Source organism: Xiphophorus couchianus, chromosome 5, assembly GCF_001444195.1.
Source record: "Xiphophorus couchianus chromosome 5, X_couchianus-1.0, whole genome shotgun sequence".
NCBI lineage: Eukaryota > Metazoa > Chordata > Actinopteri > Cyprinodontiformes > Poeciliidae > Xiphophorus > Xiphophorus couchianus.
In genome coordinates, this window is record NC_040232.1 from 21,790,144 (window position 1) to 21,810,398 (window position 20,255).

General features: G+C 41.7%; 1 long non-coding RNA gene across 1 annotated transcript in view; it reads right to left on the reverse strand.

The window, feature by feature from the left end:
• The window catches only part of LOC114145026 (uncharacterized), a 37,979-nt gene extending 18,509 nt beyond the window's left edge, over positions 1-19,470 (reverse strand). The window contains exons 1-2 of the long non-coding RNA XR_003595596.1: positions 19,154-19,470; positions 4,174-4,211 (exon numbers count right to left, since the gene is read on the reverse strand). This is a non-coding gene — a long non-coding RNA (uncharacterized LOC114145026). The remainder of the gene's footprint in view (positions 1-4,173; positions 4,212-19,153) is intronic.
• Positions 19,471-20,255: the final 785 nt, after the last annotated feature.

Consider the following 20,255-nt stretch of genomic DNA (forward strand, 5'->3'; position numbering starts at 1 on the left):
GAATCTGATATTAGTCATATTTATGATCGGCACGCAAAACAAAATAAAGCATAAATTGGATTTCCGCAAAAACTGAGAAGTGAGCATTAAGACCTGTTGTGTGAACGTAGCCTTGCTGCATTTCTGCTCCAATCAAACTACTGAACCACATCTTCAGCATGCCATCAAGTTTGCCAACAATCTGGTAAGGAGCCCTTTGATTTTCAGAGTTCAACTCACATTTTTGATTCATTTTCCCAATGACATCATCGGGAATAAATAATTGAATTAGTCTTGCTTTGAGAGACAATGTGTTGTGAATTGAACTGAATTTTTTTTAACCTTTGCTCGTTGGAGTCTCCGGCCGCTTATTTAGCTGCTGCCATTCACAATCTTCCTCTTGTTCTTTTTTCCTCTCAGGATTTGTTCGGGAGCAAGGCGCTGACAGAGCGCTGCAGCATTCCGGCCGGCGCTGCCTGGACCTCCCAGGCACCATGTGGCCCAGTGGCCTTTCAGACAGCAGCAGGGCGAGGCTCGTTCCATGATACTGGATGTTATTTTGCAGCTGCAGAGAGAAGCAGCAAAAATACAAGGACTGTACAATGGAAGTTTGACAGGCCTGGTGTGCCACAGCTGCTCCGAAGCAGCTGCTGTCCCCTCCGGCAGCCGGGAGGACGGAGGGAGCCACGCAGGGAGGCAGGCAGGGATGAGGGAGCAAGATGGAGGAGAGAGAGTTGAAGAGGTGGAGGAAGAATGAAGCAAAGAATAAAAAAAGGAAGACGCAGATGTCTTGTGCACACAAATACACAAACATGTCATGTCATGCTCTGTAGGGGGCCATCATCCTCGCTTCCTCTCCCACCATCTTCCTCTGTTTGCACCAGCAGCACATTGAGCTGTCATCCTCAGAGCCAGAGCTGCCAAATGACCGGCTCCTGTTAGGTTGTTGCTTCACCCAATTACCTCCAGAGGAAACGCACAACATGTTACACCGTCATAAACACTCATTAGGTCTGGTGACTATCTCTACCATAACCTCTGTAATAAGGAAAGCACAAAGAAAGTTCTCCATATGAATCCTACTTTAGCGCTGATAGAAAAATGAAATCAGATTGTGATCACTTCATTAAAAAAGCCATATTACATAGAACCATTGTTTTGGAGTTTTGCATCAGGTTATAATGTTATTCCCTCATCAAAAACATACCTGGACTGTTGCCTTGATTATTTCATGCATGTTCGAGAAATCCTATAATATCCATGGCAACCGTTTTTCAGATTTTCAGACAAAGAGCCTCATCTCACCATTTTTATAGACGGGTTTGTAGGAGAGTTCAAGATGACAATTTTTTTTTTTTTTTGCAAAGTAAAACGTATTCAGGAGTAAGAGGAAATGTGGGATTGCTTGTAGGGAAACAGAGGTTGCTTCAGAGAGCTGTACAGTGCCACTGACAGCTTCCTCAGTGTGCAGGACGTCTGCCAGGCTCCCACGAGACACACCAGTGTGCAGGCGTGTGAGCAGAAAGAAGAAAGGAATGCAACAATGTATTATAATTTGCTAAACAACGAGAGTGACAGCTCAAGACTTCCTGTGAGCAGCTGATGCTGCAGCAGTTCGTCCTTCCATCGCATCAACTTTATTTAACCAAACCTTATTATTAAGAGTCTGTCTTTCTTTACAGCTGATTCTCATGACAGAATGTGGAAACTTACTTTGATTTGCAGCAGATAATGTTCCCATTTCCCAATCTGAAGCTTTATAATTGCACCATGACTTTGTTTTTGCAAAGTCTATTCAAGTAGTGAGAACAACAACAATGTAAAAAATGAGAGGGGTAAATAAAATAAAATAAGTGCCTGGTTCTGAAAAACTACAAAGTAGAATAAGCAGTACTCCAAAAATACTAAAAGGTTTTAATATGACTTGTTTCATTTACATGCCATCTTCGGCTTATTGCAGATATCTGACAATGTGTCTATATGGAGATTAAAGGACATCTGAGCCAATCACAATCAAGCTGGACAATCAGCCCCAAAAGAGACAACTGTGATGAATTAGTGAAGTAAAAACAATAACATACAACACATTTAGCTGAAATGCATCATATGTTGGCCTTAAATCAGCTTGGGGAAATTAAAAAGATCTCAGTTGATGATTATGTTTTCTATGTAAAAAAAGAAATCTTAAAAACCATTCATATCTAAATATTGCTTATTTGGACAACTGTACTTGGGACATTCTGAATGTATTTAACTTAGGCTCTGTCCACACTGTCTCAGATATTTACCAAGTCATACTAGCAAAATTGTAATCAGGTATTCAATGCTATTATTTTGTACAATTTTCAAACGTTTTTTTCATATTTAAAAGTTACTTTTATCTAGAAACGTCCTGTTATTTTGGATTTCAGGTTGACATCTGGTTGGTTCCAGATGTAAATCACAAGGTGGGTCAATGAGGAAATGACTGTTTTAGAGACATGCAGTATTTGAATCAACTGACAGCGGACGATTTGCACAGTTACATTAAAATATGGTTGGATTCCTTAAATCTAGCAATTCTACTAGAATTGCTAGATTTGGGTTTCTATAGCCAAAACATCCAAGATAAAACAAAGATTAAATTATCTTTAAAAGGTTTTAGGTTTAAACTTACAGTTGTGTATTTTTGTTATTTGCTTGTCTAAGCATTTATTAATTATTTTAACTACTACCACACTGGGTCAACTAAAACAGTTCCTATATAACTGACTGTCTGGCCCCATCTTGTGGATGGTAGGTAGACCCCTGGAGGTTTGCTACATCGATATTTTTTCTTAATGTAATAACTATGAAAACCTTAAGAAACAGTCGGAGGATTCTTCATATTGTAACTTGGTAATAAAACCACAGCATCTTTGAAAGGTTAGGCTTTCCTGTTCTTGCGAATTGACTAAAAGTACTTTATTCTTCTATTGTATGATTTTTGCTTTAAAGACAAATTTCTGAACAAGAACAAATATGGGAGGCAGCTGAGCCATAAGACCAAGTCTTATGGCGAAGACCAAGTCTTCTCATCATCTTCTCCTGTCCATTCTTCTGAATAAAGTCAATCTACTGGCCTATTTCAATCCCTGTTCATTTACTTTGTCCTGTAAAAAGTAACTACCTCCATTCCTCCATTCCAACTTTGGGGGAGGAGATGATTCACCAGTTCAAAGGAAGTAAATCATGCAGTTTTTACAGTTATTTGCTCATCACCTTCAGCTAAATTAAAAGATTATAATGTAATAATGTTTTCAGTGGCTTGAAGGAAGGAAGGTTGAAAACTGATAAACATGACTGATAAACTGGCTCAACAGCTTGTGTTAATTTGAAAACTGTAAATACCATTACGTTTACTCCTACTTTGTGTTTTTCTGCATTTCAAATGTACCTTGTTGCTATTCTCATGTTAGTTTCACCAGAGAGCAACTCCCAGGCACCAGGCAGCCCCAGGCAGTGGTCCAGAAAGAGCACTGGACCACAGCTACAGAGTCTACAGACTGAACTGGAGAACTAGATCCAGTTGTTTCAAACTTCAACACAGTCCGGGCCTCCAGCCAGCCATCGTTTCTCAACATCCGAGGGTCCAGACCTTCCGGACAAAGCAAAGCGTAGAACAAGAGGCTGGACTTCACCAGGTTAGAAAACATCCATTCACACCTCACAACTCTTCACCCCCACCTAAGATCCACAAAAGAACTCCCCTCTTCCTCCTGACCCTCTGGCTGCACTACAGATATGGTCTGTCCTTGTATAGCACTTCATCTGCACCAGAGAACCTCAAAGTGCTTCACACTACATTCAGTCATTCATCCATACACACACTGATAGTGGTAAGCTACTGGACAGTAGCCACAGCCATCCTGGATCAGTCTGACAGAGGCCAGGCTGCCATGCACCGGCGCCACCAGGCCGTCGGACCACCAGCAGGCGAGGAGGGGGTTCTAGTGTCTTACCCAAAAACTGGGGTTGTTACAGAAACATCCGACTTCCCAAGTCAGAATTCACAAAGCGCTGCAGTTGGCTTGTATTCAACCTGAAACCTGCAATTTTTAACTTCTGAGCGTGAAACAGGCCATCATATCAGTTCATGTATGGCTGCAATTTTATTAAACCACAGCAGGATGGTGTGTTTCAGTAGGCAGGAAACAGGAAGAGCAGTTTTCTTACCGCTCAGCTGACTTCAGTCCTTACGGCTGACAGCTGACCTGTGGGATCAGAACAGATGTCAGTCATTCATTTAATTTAATTTTTTATTTATTTAAACAAATGGAGTTAAAAAAGTAACATGTACAAATATTGACAGAGAAAAAAAACTGAGTGGTTCAAAGGGAATAGGATGAAGTAAAAGCTTTTATATTCCTATCCATAATACACCAAATATGACTATATACCACTTACTCTATTAAATTACATCTGTTGTATTGAAATGTGTATAAAGTTCAACTGCATATTTTTGAAGCATACAGGATCTTACTTTATGTCATCCATTTCATATAAGGAAAATAATCTGCCTCTCAAATACTGGACTGACATTTATATATCCAGAGTTTTTGAGAAATAGGACAGATTTATATGTTGTAATAATGTTTGACATGTGTGCTTAATATGTGTGAGTGTTGTCTGTCTGCGCTGCCTCTTTCTCTCTCTGAGGCGCTGATGAGGTCCGCTCTGCGTTGATAATAAGCTCATTAATCATGCCTCTATGATGATCAGCATTGATTAGCTCGGGGACGAAGCAGCCGCTGCTCTGAATCAGAGATAGCAAAGACAGGGAGGGTTCAGCAGCTGAATGCTGGAGGGGGCCGGATGAAATCAGCCTGTTTTTCTTGGGAGAGGAGACGGTTATCAGCGGGAGCGTCAGGAGGACCTGCGTCCGTACAGGAAAAACTCACATGTTGTTACTGTTTAAAGATGCAAGAATGGCAATCAGTTCAGGACTGAAACCATATTTTAAATTCAACAGCTCATAGAATACTGATAGAAAGCTGAGATTTTCCTTCATGCTAACCATCAGCAACCCGACCATTCTTCAGCCTGTTGGAGCGGATCGTCTCCCTCCCTGTCTCTAGTTCTGCTAAAAATAAAATGGCAACATATTTTTCCCACTCTTTGCCCAGTTGCCTCTTTTCTCCTGCATGCTGCTGAATAAGCTGCATAAGGGTTACACACAGCTGGACTATTGTCAGTAATATCCTGGACTGAACTTGGTTTTGTTTCCATTGAAATGCATTAGCTTGGCAACCTTGTTGCAGATATCTTCATAAAATTAAATCCCCATAAAGGTTCATGGAAAAGTCTGATCATAATTTACACTCTCTTCACTTTTTCTGCTGTGAGTTTTTAACAGATCATTTTCAGTTGAGTTGTGTCTGTTTGTTCCCAGTGATGGATGGAAGTCACACAGCGATCATGTGACCTGTCACACATTAGCAGGCCGGAGCAGCTCCTCATGGCACAATGAGAACAGTTTACTCATACTTTATGGGCTTAGACTGATTTGTGTGTTAATATTAGTGCACAATATCAGGAAAACACTACATTTGTAATGTTGAAAATATTGACAGTCAACGAATAAAAAAAATTCTAATTAGGCCAATGGAAATATATACAGCTAATAATGTTTTTATCTAATTGACATGGTTTTATTGAAAATGTCGCATCAAGCTAAAACTGAATATAAATTCATGTTCATGTGTCATAGTTTCAAAAATGACACAATATTCCTATGTCGCCTGAGCAAAAGCATTTAAAGTACCATCCATCAGGAGTGTAGTATAAAATGAGGCCGGATACACAGCAGGTAGAGGTGTGTTATGTTCACATGGATGTGTGCTGGCTTCATGGTGAACGCTGCGCTTTGCAGCCTCACCTCCTTCAGGAGAAACGAGGATAAAAAATGAGGGCAGGCCTAATAAGAATGGAGGCTCCTGGGGTCCGCTCACAAATCCCTCAGCAGTGAAGGAAGCATGTCCTCGCCTCTCTGCTGAAGCTACCTGACTGAGGCGGATCGAGCCACACTGATACAACTTCATGTTTCTGTCCTTATTAGAAAGACGGGATGACTTCAATTTATGTATGTGGCTTAATTCAAACTCTAGCCTTATCTTTACCTTTACTTTCTCCGGTGTAAGAAGACACTCAGCAGTAAGAAAATGTTACAGCAATGCTTCTTAACCTAGTTAATAATGTAGCACAGGCATTAGCAGCCATTACAATCTAAAGAGCCATTTCTGCTCTTAAACATACTAAGCAGATTTTTTGTAGAGATAGAAAAAAATAAAAGTAAAGCTGATCGTGTATTTTAAATCTCTGCCACTTAAAATGTCAACTATGGTTATTATTAGTTTAAAACAATAAGAAAAAACAACAACAGAGAGAATGTAAAAATGGTCTTGAATTATTGATAGAAAATAATCAACAGTAGCCTGTTGATAGTAGCCTGCAGCCTAAGCAACAGCATGACCTTTATATCCTTACTGTCAGTCTGTTTATGAATCCCTCTGTTAAAACCCATTAAACAGGTTTAACCAGCCTAGTTATGATGTTTATGTGTTAAACCTCTGCTCAGTTTGACATCGTTTCTGGAGCCTAAACAGCCTCAGTTTGCTCCAACATGTCATCTGATCTCCAACAGGTCCAGGACCTCACTGAGTGTTTGATCCAAATTCCATTGAATAAACATAGCAACTTATGTGCCATTGCTACAACACAACCTAATAGAGCAGTATGCAAACTCTCTGTCTGCGCCGATGAAGATTCTCTTCCTTTGGCCTACTGAACACAAGAATAAAGTTTGATTAACTGACCAATAAGGTGATTAATACAGCAGTCCTCAGTATTTCAGTTAATAATTATGGTGGCACTAATCGACTGTGAGCAGCACTGTTGAACAATCAAACCAACATGGTCATGTGATCAGAAATGAGGCCGGATACATTAACCTCCTTCCGAGGTTAATGGAGCACACTCAGGTGTGAAACATCACACCTGAGTTTCACAACCCCCTTCCTGTCTGACCACTGTCAAATAAAGGCCATGAGAGCCCAAAAAAACCCCTTTAAAAATAAAATTTAAAAATCTTAAATATTGTTTCAATAATATGACATGATCTCAAATAACACAACACAAATAAAATAAGAATTTGAATGCAGTTCAAGACCCTGAAAAATATGACAATTGAAAAAAAAAATCCCCAAATCCCAAAAAAAGAAAGTGGTTCATAAATTAAATAATATGCAATGAAGTTGAATGATAGAGTGAAAACGTATTGAACACATTAAGAAAAGGACGTACAGTCAGACAGAGCGCCAAGAAACCAGCTGAAACGGGTCATCTAATGACCAAAGTACACCACACCAACTGACCTCCATGAAAAAGTCTTAGTGCTGCAAAGAAATACTGATGGTAATAGTTAAGCGAGTGTCTCTAAACTTCTAAATGTTCTAGTCAGCGCTGCTGGAGCCGTAATCCAGGAGGGTAAAGAAATTAATTTGTGATTTTTTTTTTTCTTCGCCCCGTTTTTAGACAGCAGGTTCTGCTGATGTTCTCAGTGGAAGCTGCATCTGGTTCACCACTGCTCTCCTCTCAGCTCCAGCAAACAAGGCCAGCAGAGAAAGACAGAAAACAATGGAGGGGAAGATGGCCTGCCAAGACCAAATGCATACACATGCACACCCCCACACCTTTTTATCACAAACCCGCAAGCACACCCCCCCCCACACACACATCCTCTGATAAAAGCCACTAGCAAAGTCTGTCACTCAGCTAATGTTGCGTTTTATCAGGTTTTAACACACCTGCCATCCTCAGCTGGAATTAAAGCCTCACCTCTCCCTCTCCCTCGCCTCCAGACTCACACTTCCTCCTATCTCTAAGTAGCTCTGCGCAGTGTGCTGGATTAGGCTCTGTGGTAATAACTTGCATAGTGAAAAGTGCAAGACTGGGTCTTCCTTATGTGCACAGTAACATGCTCTCTATAGCTCAGGAATGAAGCGTTGTCTGTCCTTATTAGATTTATTTGCATAACCACCAATCCTGCGAGCCCTACATCTGTGCAGTATTTTGTCAGCTCAGTGCCAGGAACTGTTTTAAACATTGCTCCTCTCAGAGTGCTGTGGTCCTGCTTTCTGTGGCAAATTGGAAAATGATGACATTTCAGAGTCAGCCGTGTCTCTTTTTGCCCAGCACTGCCCTAAATTCCTTGTTATGCGACTTAAAGTGTGAAATCTGTCAACCACACATTCCCACAGAAACTTTATAACCGGAATTAAAAAAAAAAAAAAATCCAACTGAAATACAGCACTGTGAGAAATTATAAGCACTGTTAAGAATTTCTTCTGTCCTTGCTTTTTGTGTTCACAACTAAACGTTTCAGTTCAGCTACTCTTAGCTTGAACATAAAACAGCGAAACGTGGTGGTGCTAGTGTGATGGCTTGGGGCTGCCTCACTCATTCTCTAGCAGAAAAATCTGAAGGAAAATTTTCCACTATTGGTTTGGGACCCTAAGCTCAACCTTGCTTAGGTTCTGGAATAGGGCAATGATCCAAATCTGAGAAGCAGAGGAAGTCAAAACTCCTCCACCAAGACTCATCAGCAGTTATCACTATAACAATAATGAAGAGAGAAATGGTGAAGCTGTGGTCAGCTTTCTGACCACAGCTTTTTTGTGTTGATGGTGTGAAACACCAGAACTACATAATATTAACTTGTGATGTGAACTGTATTTTTCCTTTAAATTAAATTTAAAAAAAAAAAAAAAAGTTCAGGTGTGGCTATTGAAAGCAGCTCCTGGAATCTCTTGTATTTTTAACATTTCTAGTCCAGCAGTAGCAACATATGGTTGCTACTGCTACTGCTACTCCATACTATTGCGTAATTTGGAAATACGCAAATTTCCAAATTAAGGCAAATAAATTAAATTAGCAAAATAAAGCAAATAAGTTTGCTTAATGGGAAAAATGCAATTTAAAAAAAACAACTTTTTCAATAAAACATTTTCAGCTGTATAGGAACAGATGGATTTTGCAAAACTGCAGTGGAATCACTATTTTTTTTGTATCGTGCCAGTTTGAACACAGCAGCAACACGCTTATTTGTGGGCTCATTAAATGTTAAGTTTGTCATTCGAACATGTTGAAACCATAACTCTTCTGTAAAATCGGGAACTACTTCCCCAAAATGCTGCCTCCACAGGCGGGCCTTGTCGCTCCAACACATGAATAAGATGCCAATGTTTCCTCTGACATTAGCAGAATATTTAAAAAGTTTTGCGGACATTTGCAATGGGAATGCAGCCAGTGTGGCGAGTGTGTCTGAGTGTCAAGTGAGGCTCAACAAATGTATTTTCACAAGTGGAACATTACGGCATTCGATATGACGCTCCACTTGAAATATATCTAAAACTTTGGTAAAAATGGCTTTAAGAAAAGAAAGGGTGAAAGGTGGAGAAATATTTTTAAAGGGAAAGAGGGGAATAAGAGTAGAGGAGAGAAAGAAGGATAGCGAGAATACAAGTCTGCCTCTAAACCTGCTGAAAGAGAGAAAAAACTTTTTTTTAAAAAGACAAACCACAGAAACAAATAACACATTATGCATAAATATATCAGTAATTACAAAGTCACTGAAAAGAATGTGATACAAGTCAATATAAGATCTTTTTAGTGGCAACTCCAGCCCAGCGTAGAATGTAAAACAGGAAACAGCTCCTGGATTCTAACAAAGAGGAAACTGAAGAAACAAAGAGATTCATGTTTCCTGGAATTGGAGACACGCTCCGTTCTGTTAGAAGCACAGATATTTAAAGGTGATCATTTTGTTATTTCAGCACAAGATCCAGCTGTCACTCTCCCTCATACTCACACTGTACAGTGTATTAAAGCTCTGAATGATCACATCAGAAACACTCAGTCCTGTCTGAAGACTGCTCCTGCACTAAACAAAGCTCTGCATAGGTTCAAAAATTCAAGAATTCATATGCGGCAAACCTTTCTTTTCCCACCCACGGCGTTCCCTTCAGGTCGGATTTCAGAGCACAACACCGGAACAAAATCAAAATCTCTGCTGATGCGTGTGTGTGTGTGCGCTTAGCCTAATGAATCACGTCGCGTCTGGGAAAATATTCCAGCGACAGTCGAGTCACACTGCCTCAGGATGAGCAATCTCAAAGTGAGCCCATGTGCTTTCTAGAGTCAACATGTTCCCTTTTGTCTGAGCAGGAACAAAGGTCTCTCACAGCTGCTGCTGAACGCTGCTTCATCTTATCTGCTCCTAACATGTAGGACCAAAGACTTCCCCTCCTCTGGGCACACACACAGCGAAAGATGCAATTTAACCAAAAGGCTTTGTTTTACTCCAGCACTGCTCTGTAGCACAGGCATGAAGTGTAGCTGCAGCCAATCACAAGTGGTCCTGATGAGAGGCAGCATGTGTGTGTGTGTGTCTTTGCCCTAGTAAAGTGTGGATGCCTTTGTGTGTCAAACAAAGGGCCGCTCCGCCTGCCTTTCCACACAGCCAGGGTGGGGGTGGGGGTGGGGGGCAACCAGGCGTGTGAAAATATTCCACACCGACTGTCTCTCCTCCTCCTGACACTCTGTTCCTTTCTGTTAGTTTCTGCTCTTTTTCAGGCATGTTCACCTCTTCTCCATGAGTCTGTCCCTGACAGCCCCCCCCCGATCACCTTTCCATTTCAGCCCATCTGACAGCCCCCAGCACTGACCCAGGACCAGATGTTAGCCAGCAATGCATTCTAATAGAAAGTTTACCTCCCAGTATTGCTCTTGTGTGAGTGAAGGCGTGTGTGTGTGTGGGGGGGGGGGGGGGGGGGGGGGGCTGAGAGAGAGAGACAAGCGTGGGAAGACAATGAAAAATGGAAGGTGTATCCTCAGGGAGCAGTTTGACAAATAGGGACCGAGGATACATCATCTCAGAGGGGCTTGTTGCAGCCCACAGCCGACATACACACACTCATCACAGCGACACATGGACAGTAGGTGTGGATGATGGAGTTACAACCAACCCTTCATCGTTTAAATGTACTCAATCCCGATCAGCCGTCCTGACAGCGAAAGTGCTTAAAGTGGATGAAAGATTAGCGGACAAAGAAGAACAAGCGCAGACCCCAACGTTCAAACATCTGGCTGACCAAAACTGAAATCTGTTCCATAAAACATCTGAGTAAAGGAATCTGGAGACAAAGACAAGGAAAAAAGGGGCTTACCTTCCAGTTCCTCTGCTGCATGTGACAGTCTGCTGCTCTTTAAACACACACTTTCACAGATACACACACACACACGTGATGTCTTACACACACACCGAGCACGAGGGGGAAGAGACGAGAACTCATCATTGTTCTTGTAACTCCTCCCACATGGAAACGTAGCTCTGTCTGGATGGGAATATGTAGGAGTAGTACTCCTCACACACAGACACACACACCCCTGCACGCCTACCCTCCCTTTTCTCCAGGAATTCCATCACATCCACACTCTTCTCCCGCTCCTTTTCCAGTCACACTGACAGAGAGGGATCATGTGAAGCGCCTGATGTACAATGCATGAGTGTGTGCATGTGTGTTGGGGGGGGTGTGTGTGTGAGAGAGAGAGCGGTGGTGCTGCTCTGCTGTCTGCTCTTCATCAGCCAATTGGTGTGAAGCATGCATGGAGATGGGACGCACCGCTTTCGGTCAAACCAGAGCTGCTGAAAACACAGAAATATCTAATAATTTAATTTATCTTTCACAAATTTTGCAAGGCCTGCCATTGCAACTTTTCTGAAAATCTGACCAATCACTGCAACTCAACTGAACATTGACCAATCATCTTATCCCCCTTCTAAATTTAACTTCCTGTTTCACGAAGTCTCTTGAAAGTCAAACCTGCAAGATGAAAGACTGGGTAAGCGGTGACATTTTTGGCAAAAACCATTTTGAGATGTTCCGTAGGATTTGTTTATACTATGTGAACAGTTCACATTAACATGAATGACTAATATGAAATTCTTCTTTTGCACTTTGACAACTCCTCAGGACATGATTTGTTTTGTTTTAAAGTGTTATTTGTGGGTTCTTTCTTCAAATAACACTTTAATACAGATCAAATCACTAACTACGTCAAAATCCCATCTTTTTCTGGAAGGCAAAGTGCAGCAATTTCAATTATTTTATAAAACCTTGTCATGGCAAAAATAAATTTTTTCACTTTTCAGTGGTCAGCATGGAGACACTAATATTTACAATCATAATCATTTATTAGCTTTTTTTCTTCACTGTGGGATTTATTTTAGATTTAACTTAAAAATGACTTAAAATGCTGTATTTTTTCTACATTATTGTTAAATATATTTTCCTCTCTCTAGCTTCTCCTTTGCATTTTTTATATCTTATTTATCTCCATATGTTTTCCAATTTTACCTTTAGACTTGTTATTAAGCTTAAAACATTTCATAATGTAAAGGAAAAATATTCTTAAGCATAAAGACGAGAAATATTCACAGTCCCTCAGAATTACTGTACAGTAAATGTAACTTTACAGTAATTCTGCAGTGTCTGTAGAAGCTGTGCTCTTAATCTTGACATAATCTTAAACTACTTAACAATGAGCTGCTGCAGTTTCTTCTTACAGATTGAAAGATTCGTTTTGGAAAGAAAAAGTATCTATTAGCTGCGCTCCAGTCAGCAGGATTGTTGGCATTCACACACATTGTTTTGGACTCCCTCCAAAAGAAGCAACTATCTCTGGATTCCTCCTGCAGTTGAGCTAACCTTTTACAGTTAAACATCATCATCATGTTCGTTTGAAAAGTCAACATGGCCCTGATGTGCTTCACTTACTCTTCTTGACATTTGAACAAGTCTCAATTAGATGATGCATAACTAAAGACAAACACAAAGAAAGTCACTCTTATAAGTAAAACCCTGGAGTAAAACCTAAGTCTCCATGTTAACCTCATACAGTATATTGACAAAAGCTTTTGCTCACCCATCCAAATTTTCAGTATCGGGTGTTCCAGTCACTTCCATGGCCACAGCTGAATAAAATTAAGCACCTAATCATACAGACTGTTTTTACAAACATATATGAAAGGATGGCTCGCTCTCAGGAGATCAGTGAATTCCAACGTGGGACTGTGATAGAATGCCACCTGTGCAACAAATAAAGTGGTGAAATTTCCTCGCTCCTAAATATTCCTGTCAACTGTTAGCTGCATTTTAAGAAAATGCAACTCAGCCATGAAGTGGTAGGCCATGTAAACTGACGGAGCGGGGTCAGCGGATGCTGAAGCACATAGAGCAGGGGTCTCAAACTCCAGTCCTCAAGGGCCGCTGTCCTGCAGTTTTTAGATGTGCCACAGGTACAAAACACTGGAATGAAATGGCTTAATGACCTCCTCCTTGTGTAGATCAGTTTTCCAGAGCCTTAATGACCTAATTATTCTATTCAGGTGTGGTGCAGCAGAGTCACATCTAAAAGTTGCAGGACTGCGGCCCTTGAGGACTGCGGCCCTTGAGGACTGGAGTTTGAGACCCCTGACATCGAGCGAAGAGGTCGCCAGGTTCTGCAGAGTCAGTCACTACAGATCTCCAAACTTCATGTGGCCTTCAGATTAGCTCTAGAACAGTGCACAGAGAGCTTCCTGGAGCTCCATGGTGACCAGCTGCATCCAAGCCATGCATCACCAAGTGCAATGTAAAGCATCAGATGCAGTGGTGCAGAGCCGTCGCCACTGGACTCTAGAGCAGTGGAGGCATGTTCTCTGAAGTTGTGCTTCTCCACCTGGCAATCTGATGGACAAATCCAGGTTTGGCGGTTGCCAGGAGAACGGTACTTGTCTGACTGCATTGTGCCAAGTGTAAAGTTTGGTGGAGGGGGCATAATGGTGTGGGGTTGTTTTTCAGGAGCTTGGCTTGGTCCCTTAATTCCAGTGAAAGGAACTCTGAATGCTTCAACATACCAAGACATTTTAGACAATCCCATTCTCCCAACTGTGTGGGAACAGTTTGGAGCTGGACCCTTCCTCTTCCAACATGACTGCACCAGAGTAACAAAGCAAGGTCTATAAAGACATGGATGACAGAGTCTGGTGTGGATGTGCTTGACTGGCCTGCACACAGTCCTGAAGTAAACCTGATAGAAAACCTATGGGATGAATTAGAGCGGAGTCTGAGAGAAGGGCTTCTCATCCTCCATCCTCAATCCATTTGTGACCTCACAAATGTGCTCCCTGAAGAAAGGTCAAAAATCCCAATAAACACTCCTAAACCTTGTGGACAGACTTCACAGAAGAGTTGAAGCTGTTCTAGCTGCAGAGGGTGGACCAACGTCCAATTGAATCCTGTGGATTAGAAATGGGATGCCATTTAAGCTCATATGTGAGTCAAGGCAGGTGAGAAAATACTTTTGGCAATATAGTGTATCTCCTGGTTGATTTAAGGAAAGAGTCGCATAGTCTACGGGATTAAAATCTATCTAAATGTCTTTATTGTTGCAGTGTCCTCTCTGTGATCAGCAGAGGTTTAGAAACACGTGTTTGATAGGATGAACATGTTCCCATGTGGGACTCAGATTTCTGCTGAATAGGAGCAGGCATCAGCTCTGTGGTGTGACCGGCCCTGCATATATTAAATGCCGCAGCAATGTTCCACCTGAAAATGTTTTTATTAACACAATGTTATTTCAAACTGCTTATTAACTTTTGGAGACAAACGTCACATCTGTCTTTACAGGCCAGACTCACAGTTTGCAGATAACGTCTTACAAAACCAAAAATGTTCTTTTATTTTTTCTGATCAGTTTTCTTTCTGCATTCTGGAATACAACAAAATACTCAGCTCTGTAGAAAAAGGTTGTTTTGTTTACCTCCATATTTTCTTTTTACACAAGTTTAAAAAGTTGAATGTACAAAATGTCCTAATCCATGTCAGATTATTTTTTTCCTTTGAGGAAAGTCATGGATTTTTCTCAAAGACAGATCTGTGTACAGATGTAAAATAAATCAAAACGTTTATTACATATTTTTTTTATCACCTGAAGATTGGGCTTTCACTAGGATAAAGTAAAGATATAAGTTAAGTTAATTATTTTTTAATCATTCCTTAAAAGCGTTACTATGATTAGGAGTAAAATAAATAAATGCATAAAAGTATTTTTTTTCTTACTTTTGTGACAGAGCTGTCTTTAACACCTCTTAACATGCAGAGGAACGCCCACGTGATATTCTTCCATTGTATTTTCCAAGGGTTAAGGGCTCCTAAATATTATATATTAATATTAAAATTATGTGAAATAGTAAAAAAAAAATGCACTTATATATTTAATTTTACTTTTAGATATGACCATGTTGACATTGTTTAATTTCAACAATTAGAATTGTTGAAATAAACAATTTTAATTCATTTTTAAATGATGAAAAATAAATAATAAATGAGAGTTTATGTTTATATTTTATTTCACTATTTAAAGATAGGACAGTGGTCCGGTGCAAAATAAAAAAATAATTAAAAGGATTATTTTCTTCTTAGAAATGGGATTGTCATCAGTGGTAAAACCAATAAATAAATGTATATTTAAATATATATATATATTACATAGTATTTGGAATAAATATTCAAATACGTTATGTATCACAAAATGTCCTTTAAATTTAAGGACATTTTGTGAAAATATAGAGAAAGGCTAAAACAAGAGACGAGGTTTCACCAGAAGGATGTCTGAGCAGAATCTGATGTAAGAAATGTGACTGGACAAGATCATATATATATATATATATATATATATATATATATATATATATATATATATATATATATATATATATATCCACCTGGCAATCTGATGGACAAATCCAAATATATATATATATATATATATATATATATATATATATATATATATATATATATATGTAGTCAAGAAGAATTTATTTATAATCCTAAAAAATAAAATTAAAAACCTGTACAAAACCTTTTCTTCTGAAATGAAAATATTCACCTTAAAGCTGCAGTATGTAACTTCTATAAAAAATATATTTTTTACATATTTGTTGAATTTCTCACTATGTCGTAACAGTTTGTTATGAGACAAATAACCTGTGAAAAGGTTATCTGTCTCATAACAAAAAAGGATGGATCTCTCCTCCACCTCCTCCCTGAATAAATACGCTGTTCCTGACCAAAAACAACCAATCAGAGGCAGGAGGCGGGGCTTAGCACTGTCAATCATGGCTGTGTGTCTGTTGCTTACAACCTCCTACCCTGAATGCTCAAGCTAATAAGTATGGCCACCGATGACGGCGGAGAAGCAGTTTTCCTGTAAAGGTAAGTTGCTTCTCCATCATTAGCACACTCTGAGGTGGGAGGTTGTGAGCGGTGCGCACATGACCATGATTGACAGTGCTAAGCCCCGCCTCCTGCCTCTGATTGGTTGTTTCTAGTTAGCACTGGGAGAAGCGGGGGAGCTTGATTTGTTCACAGATTATCTTTCTCATATCAGACTACATGCTACAGCTTTAACATACAGAAAAATATTAGCTGATGCGTCTGAATCAAAGACAAAGATATGCAAAGCAATATATTTATGCAGTTATCAGAAACTGTAAAGTCAAAGCCTCTGTACATGTGTGACTCGCCTCAATGATCACAGCAAATGAGTCTAGGGATTGTGAAAAAGCAACAAAGCTAAAGAATAGCAAATGACTCAAATTAAAGACATTTTCTCTGTTACAATTTCAGTTTAAACGCACCTGATTTGGCAGAACTGTGTTTCCTCAGTCCAAAGCCGCACCCAGGGGCCCTTACAGGCCCCAGCGCTACAGGCGCACGCTGTTTGATTCTGTTTTCAAGGCAAATAGACGAGCAGTGAGCGTCGTGGTATGAAACGCACGCAGCAGCTCCCGGCCTGGTGGAGCTGCTGCGTTCTCTCTGCAGATACCCGGTGCAGGCGGCCTGATGTGGGTGGCGCCTCTCCGCCTCTTGGATACATGAGACGGATGAGCAAGCGTTCAGACCAGCACATTGAATTACTGCTGATCAAACAGAACTAATTCAATCGGAGGCGATTCTTGTCCTCCGTTTCAATCGTTTCATCCTCAAATCATTCTGGGGTTTTCTTGCTGCTGACAGCCTCTCCTGTTCCCAGAGTCCAGGTGAGCCACCAAACCGCTTTGAATGGCCGAACTGCAGAGAGAGGGTGAGGGGTGCATTACTCAGCAGCGTACTGTTACGGCTTTGTGCTTTTCAAACGATCTTCTACTTGCCAGCACATGTGAGAGCGCAGAGGCTTCATGCCATAAAAGTATACAAACAGGGTCGCTGTCAGCGCCGGGGGCCATTATTAGCTCAGATAAATGATGCTGCTGGAGGAGGAGGGGGGAGCAGGGGGCCACGGTGATCTGACTGTGATAAGCCTGAACAATAGATGAAGAAGTTATATTTATATTCATGTGTGTCAAGTGATGCATTTGGAGGGATTGGTTTTCTCATTAGTTGCGCAGCGCAGTGCCAGACTGTCCAGGCAAATTCAAGGCAAATAAGAAGTTTGTGAAAAAGAAACTAGTTAAAGAAATGGTGAAGTTTCAGGATTTGCACCATCTGCCTGCACCCCCCCCCCCCCCCCCCCCAAAACCCGCCCCCAGCTCCACCATCAGATACTCAAACAAGACTGTTGTTAAACTGTGAGGCTTCTGCTAAAGTTAATGAAACTGCTTCGCTACGTGTTCATCTGACATCTCTTCCTCTTTAACAAAGTCGCTCTTTTCCTCCAAAATCTCCTGCATCACATCATACACTGACCTTGTGCCCCCTGCTGGAGGACCTAAGTATTACAGTTGGGCAGTGCCAGTTTTGTCCGGATATGCTCCATTATTTTTGTTGTCAAAAATGTTGTTGCTTTTTTACGGGCGGAGGGTTTGCTGCTGTTCTTGTTGCCTAAATCACTTTTGACAAAAAATGACTTGGACCATTATTTTAGGAAGGTGAAGATATAATGTCCATGAAATAGTGCAAAAATATTGATGAGCAGAGATTTTGTCAAAAAAAAAAGGATTTAGCCTTAAATGTGTGGACATTTTTGACTAATTTCTGTTTTTCTAGTGTCAGTGTTAAAGGGTTAACCAGGAGTTGGTGTGAGCTGTGAACACCGGGGTCAGACAGAAGCAGAACACTGACTCCCACAGATCAACCCGACCCCGCCTTATTCACTCTGTCACCACCAGCATCTGGACTCCACCAGGTGAGCCCCTTCTGCAGGGGTCCCCACCCACATCCACAGTCTCCATGACAACTACTTACCATGACGAACCACCGCCACCCCCTTCACCATGACGACCTCTGGCACCCAGCCGTCCTCCGGAGGCCTGTAATGTAGCTAACTCGGCTGCAGCGGAGCCAGGCCGGCTGAACCCCCCTCACCTCTCCACAGCCCCACACTGCTGGGGGCTAATGCAGAGGAATCACAGGAAGCAGTTCTCCTTTACACAATAAAGCCCACTTCACCCTCCACAAGTGACCCCTCACCTCCGGAAACAAGAACCGATTGGCTCCACGTACCCACCCACCGAACGGAGATTCTGTCCTGCTGCAGGCTGAAGGGAAAAACTCAGGATGGAAAAATAGTTTGAATTGCAGCGTTAACCCAGTTTAAGGCCCAGTGGCTTCGCCTGTTTCAGAGCTGAGTGGAGTGTGTGCAACGAAGAGAAGGGCTGATTGTGCGCTGCAGGAATGCATGTGCAGAAGCAGCGGCTCGTCACACATGCATGCCGTTTCTTAAAGCTTGTCTTTGTGTCTGCAGGTTGCATAATGATTTTCTGACAGCCTGTCAGACATTTGAAATTGATTCCAGGAAACAGGGCTTCCTTCTCCGGTCTCCATGCCATCATCTGCATCCCCTGATGGTCCTGCTCCTGAGCTGTCTCTTTCGCTCACATTACCTTTTCAGAATACTGCTGTCCTGGGTGGAAGCAACAGGAAAAGAAAATATAGTAGCAGCCCAGGTAAACGGGTGGTTCTGAGTTTTTGGCCTGCAGCTTTAAGACCTGTCTCTAATTTCAGACTGCGTGTGAAAGTTTTCCTTCTGGCCTCCCAGGACGGGACGGAGATGCAGAGAACGGCAGGCAGCCGTGAGTGTTGCATGTTTAGCTGAGTGGTGTGTGACTTACCCCCCGGCTGTCCCTGCAGGCTCAACATGCTCTCACAGCGCTGGCTGATGCTGCTCAGTGCTCCGCTCCTCCCAAAGCTTTCAACTGCCATCACTCAAACCTCCCTTCTTCTTTTCCTCCCCTCTCTCTCTCTCTCTTTCTCTCTCCTCCTTTCTCTACATCTTTTGTCTACCCATTCCATGTCTTCTTGTCCCTACATCCCTGCTCATCTGATTTCTCTGTCCTCCCACTTTCTTCGTTCTGCTTCTCTCACTCTTTGCTTCACTATCTCCATCTTTCTTCCTTCCCTCTCACCCCTCAGCCTCAGCAGCGCTCCGGGAGCATAGTATCGCTTGTCTCTCAGCTGGCACAGAGAACAGGCAGACACATGGGAGGGCTGTTTTGTAATCCAGCAGTTCATACCACCCTGGCACAGTGAACGGGGGTAGGGGGGAAGCAGAGCATGAGGAGAGGGGGAGGAAGGATGGAACAGGCCTATACTGCTACCTACTAACCTATACTTTCGCTTCATCCCTCTGTCTGCGCCTTGATGGTCTCTCCCTTTTTTCCCACCGCCGACAAGAGGTCTCGCCTCTCTATATCCTATCTTTTAGGTTGGGGGGGGGAGGGAGGAAACGAGGATGGATAGTGGCGGAATGGAAGAAGGAGGAAGTGTGGGAATAAGATGAGGAATGAAAAGGAAGAGGTAAGGGATGAACAGAGGATGGGATGTCTGGGAAGGTGGAGGATGGAATCAATGAAGAATCTGAGCTCCTGAAATATTTCAGCAAGAGATATAAAATGTTTGGCAAACAGGAACAGAAGGACTATTTGTACCCGATAGCCGACTGCGTGGAAAGGCAGGTTTAAAACGGACAGGAAGCTTTGAGAGATTGGTTCCCAGGGCGACGGGGCGGCTGCCTGTCTCACACAGAGCTGTCATCTCAGCAGATGTCCATTTAGCCTCAGTCGGCTCCAAACCCACAAAACCATCAGCAGACACTCGGTTCAAAGAATCACTGAAGTTGAGGACTGTTCATGTTCAGCATTATGATGTTCTCTCTAAATGTTCCCACAAAAATTCCCTTCATTCACATTTAGATCCATGGAAAATGTCTTTATC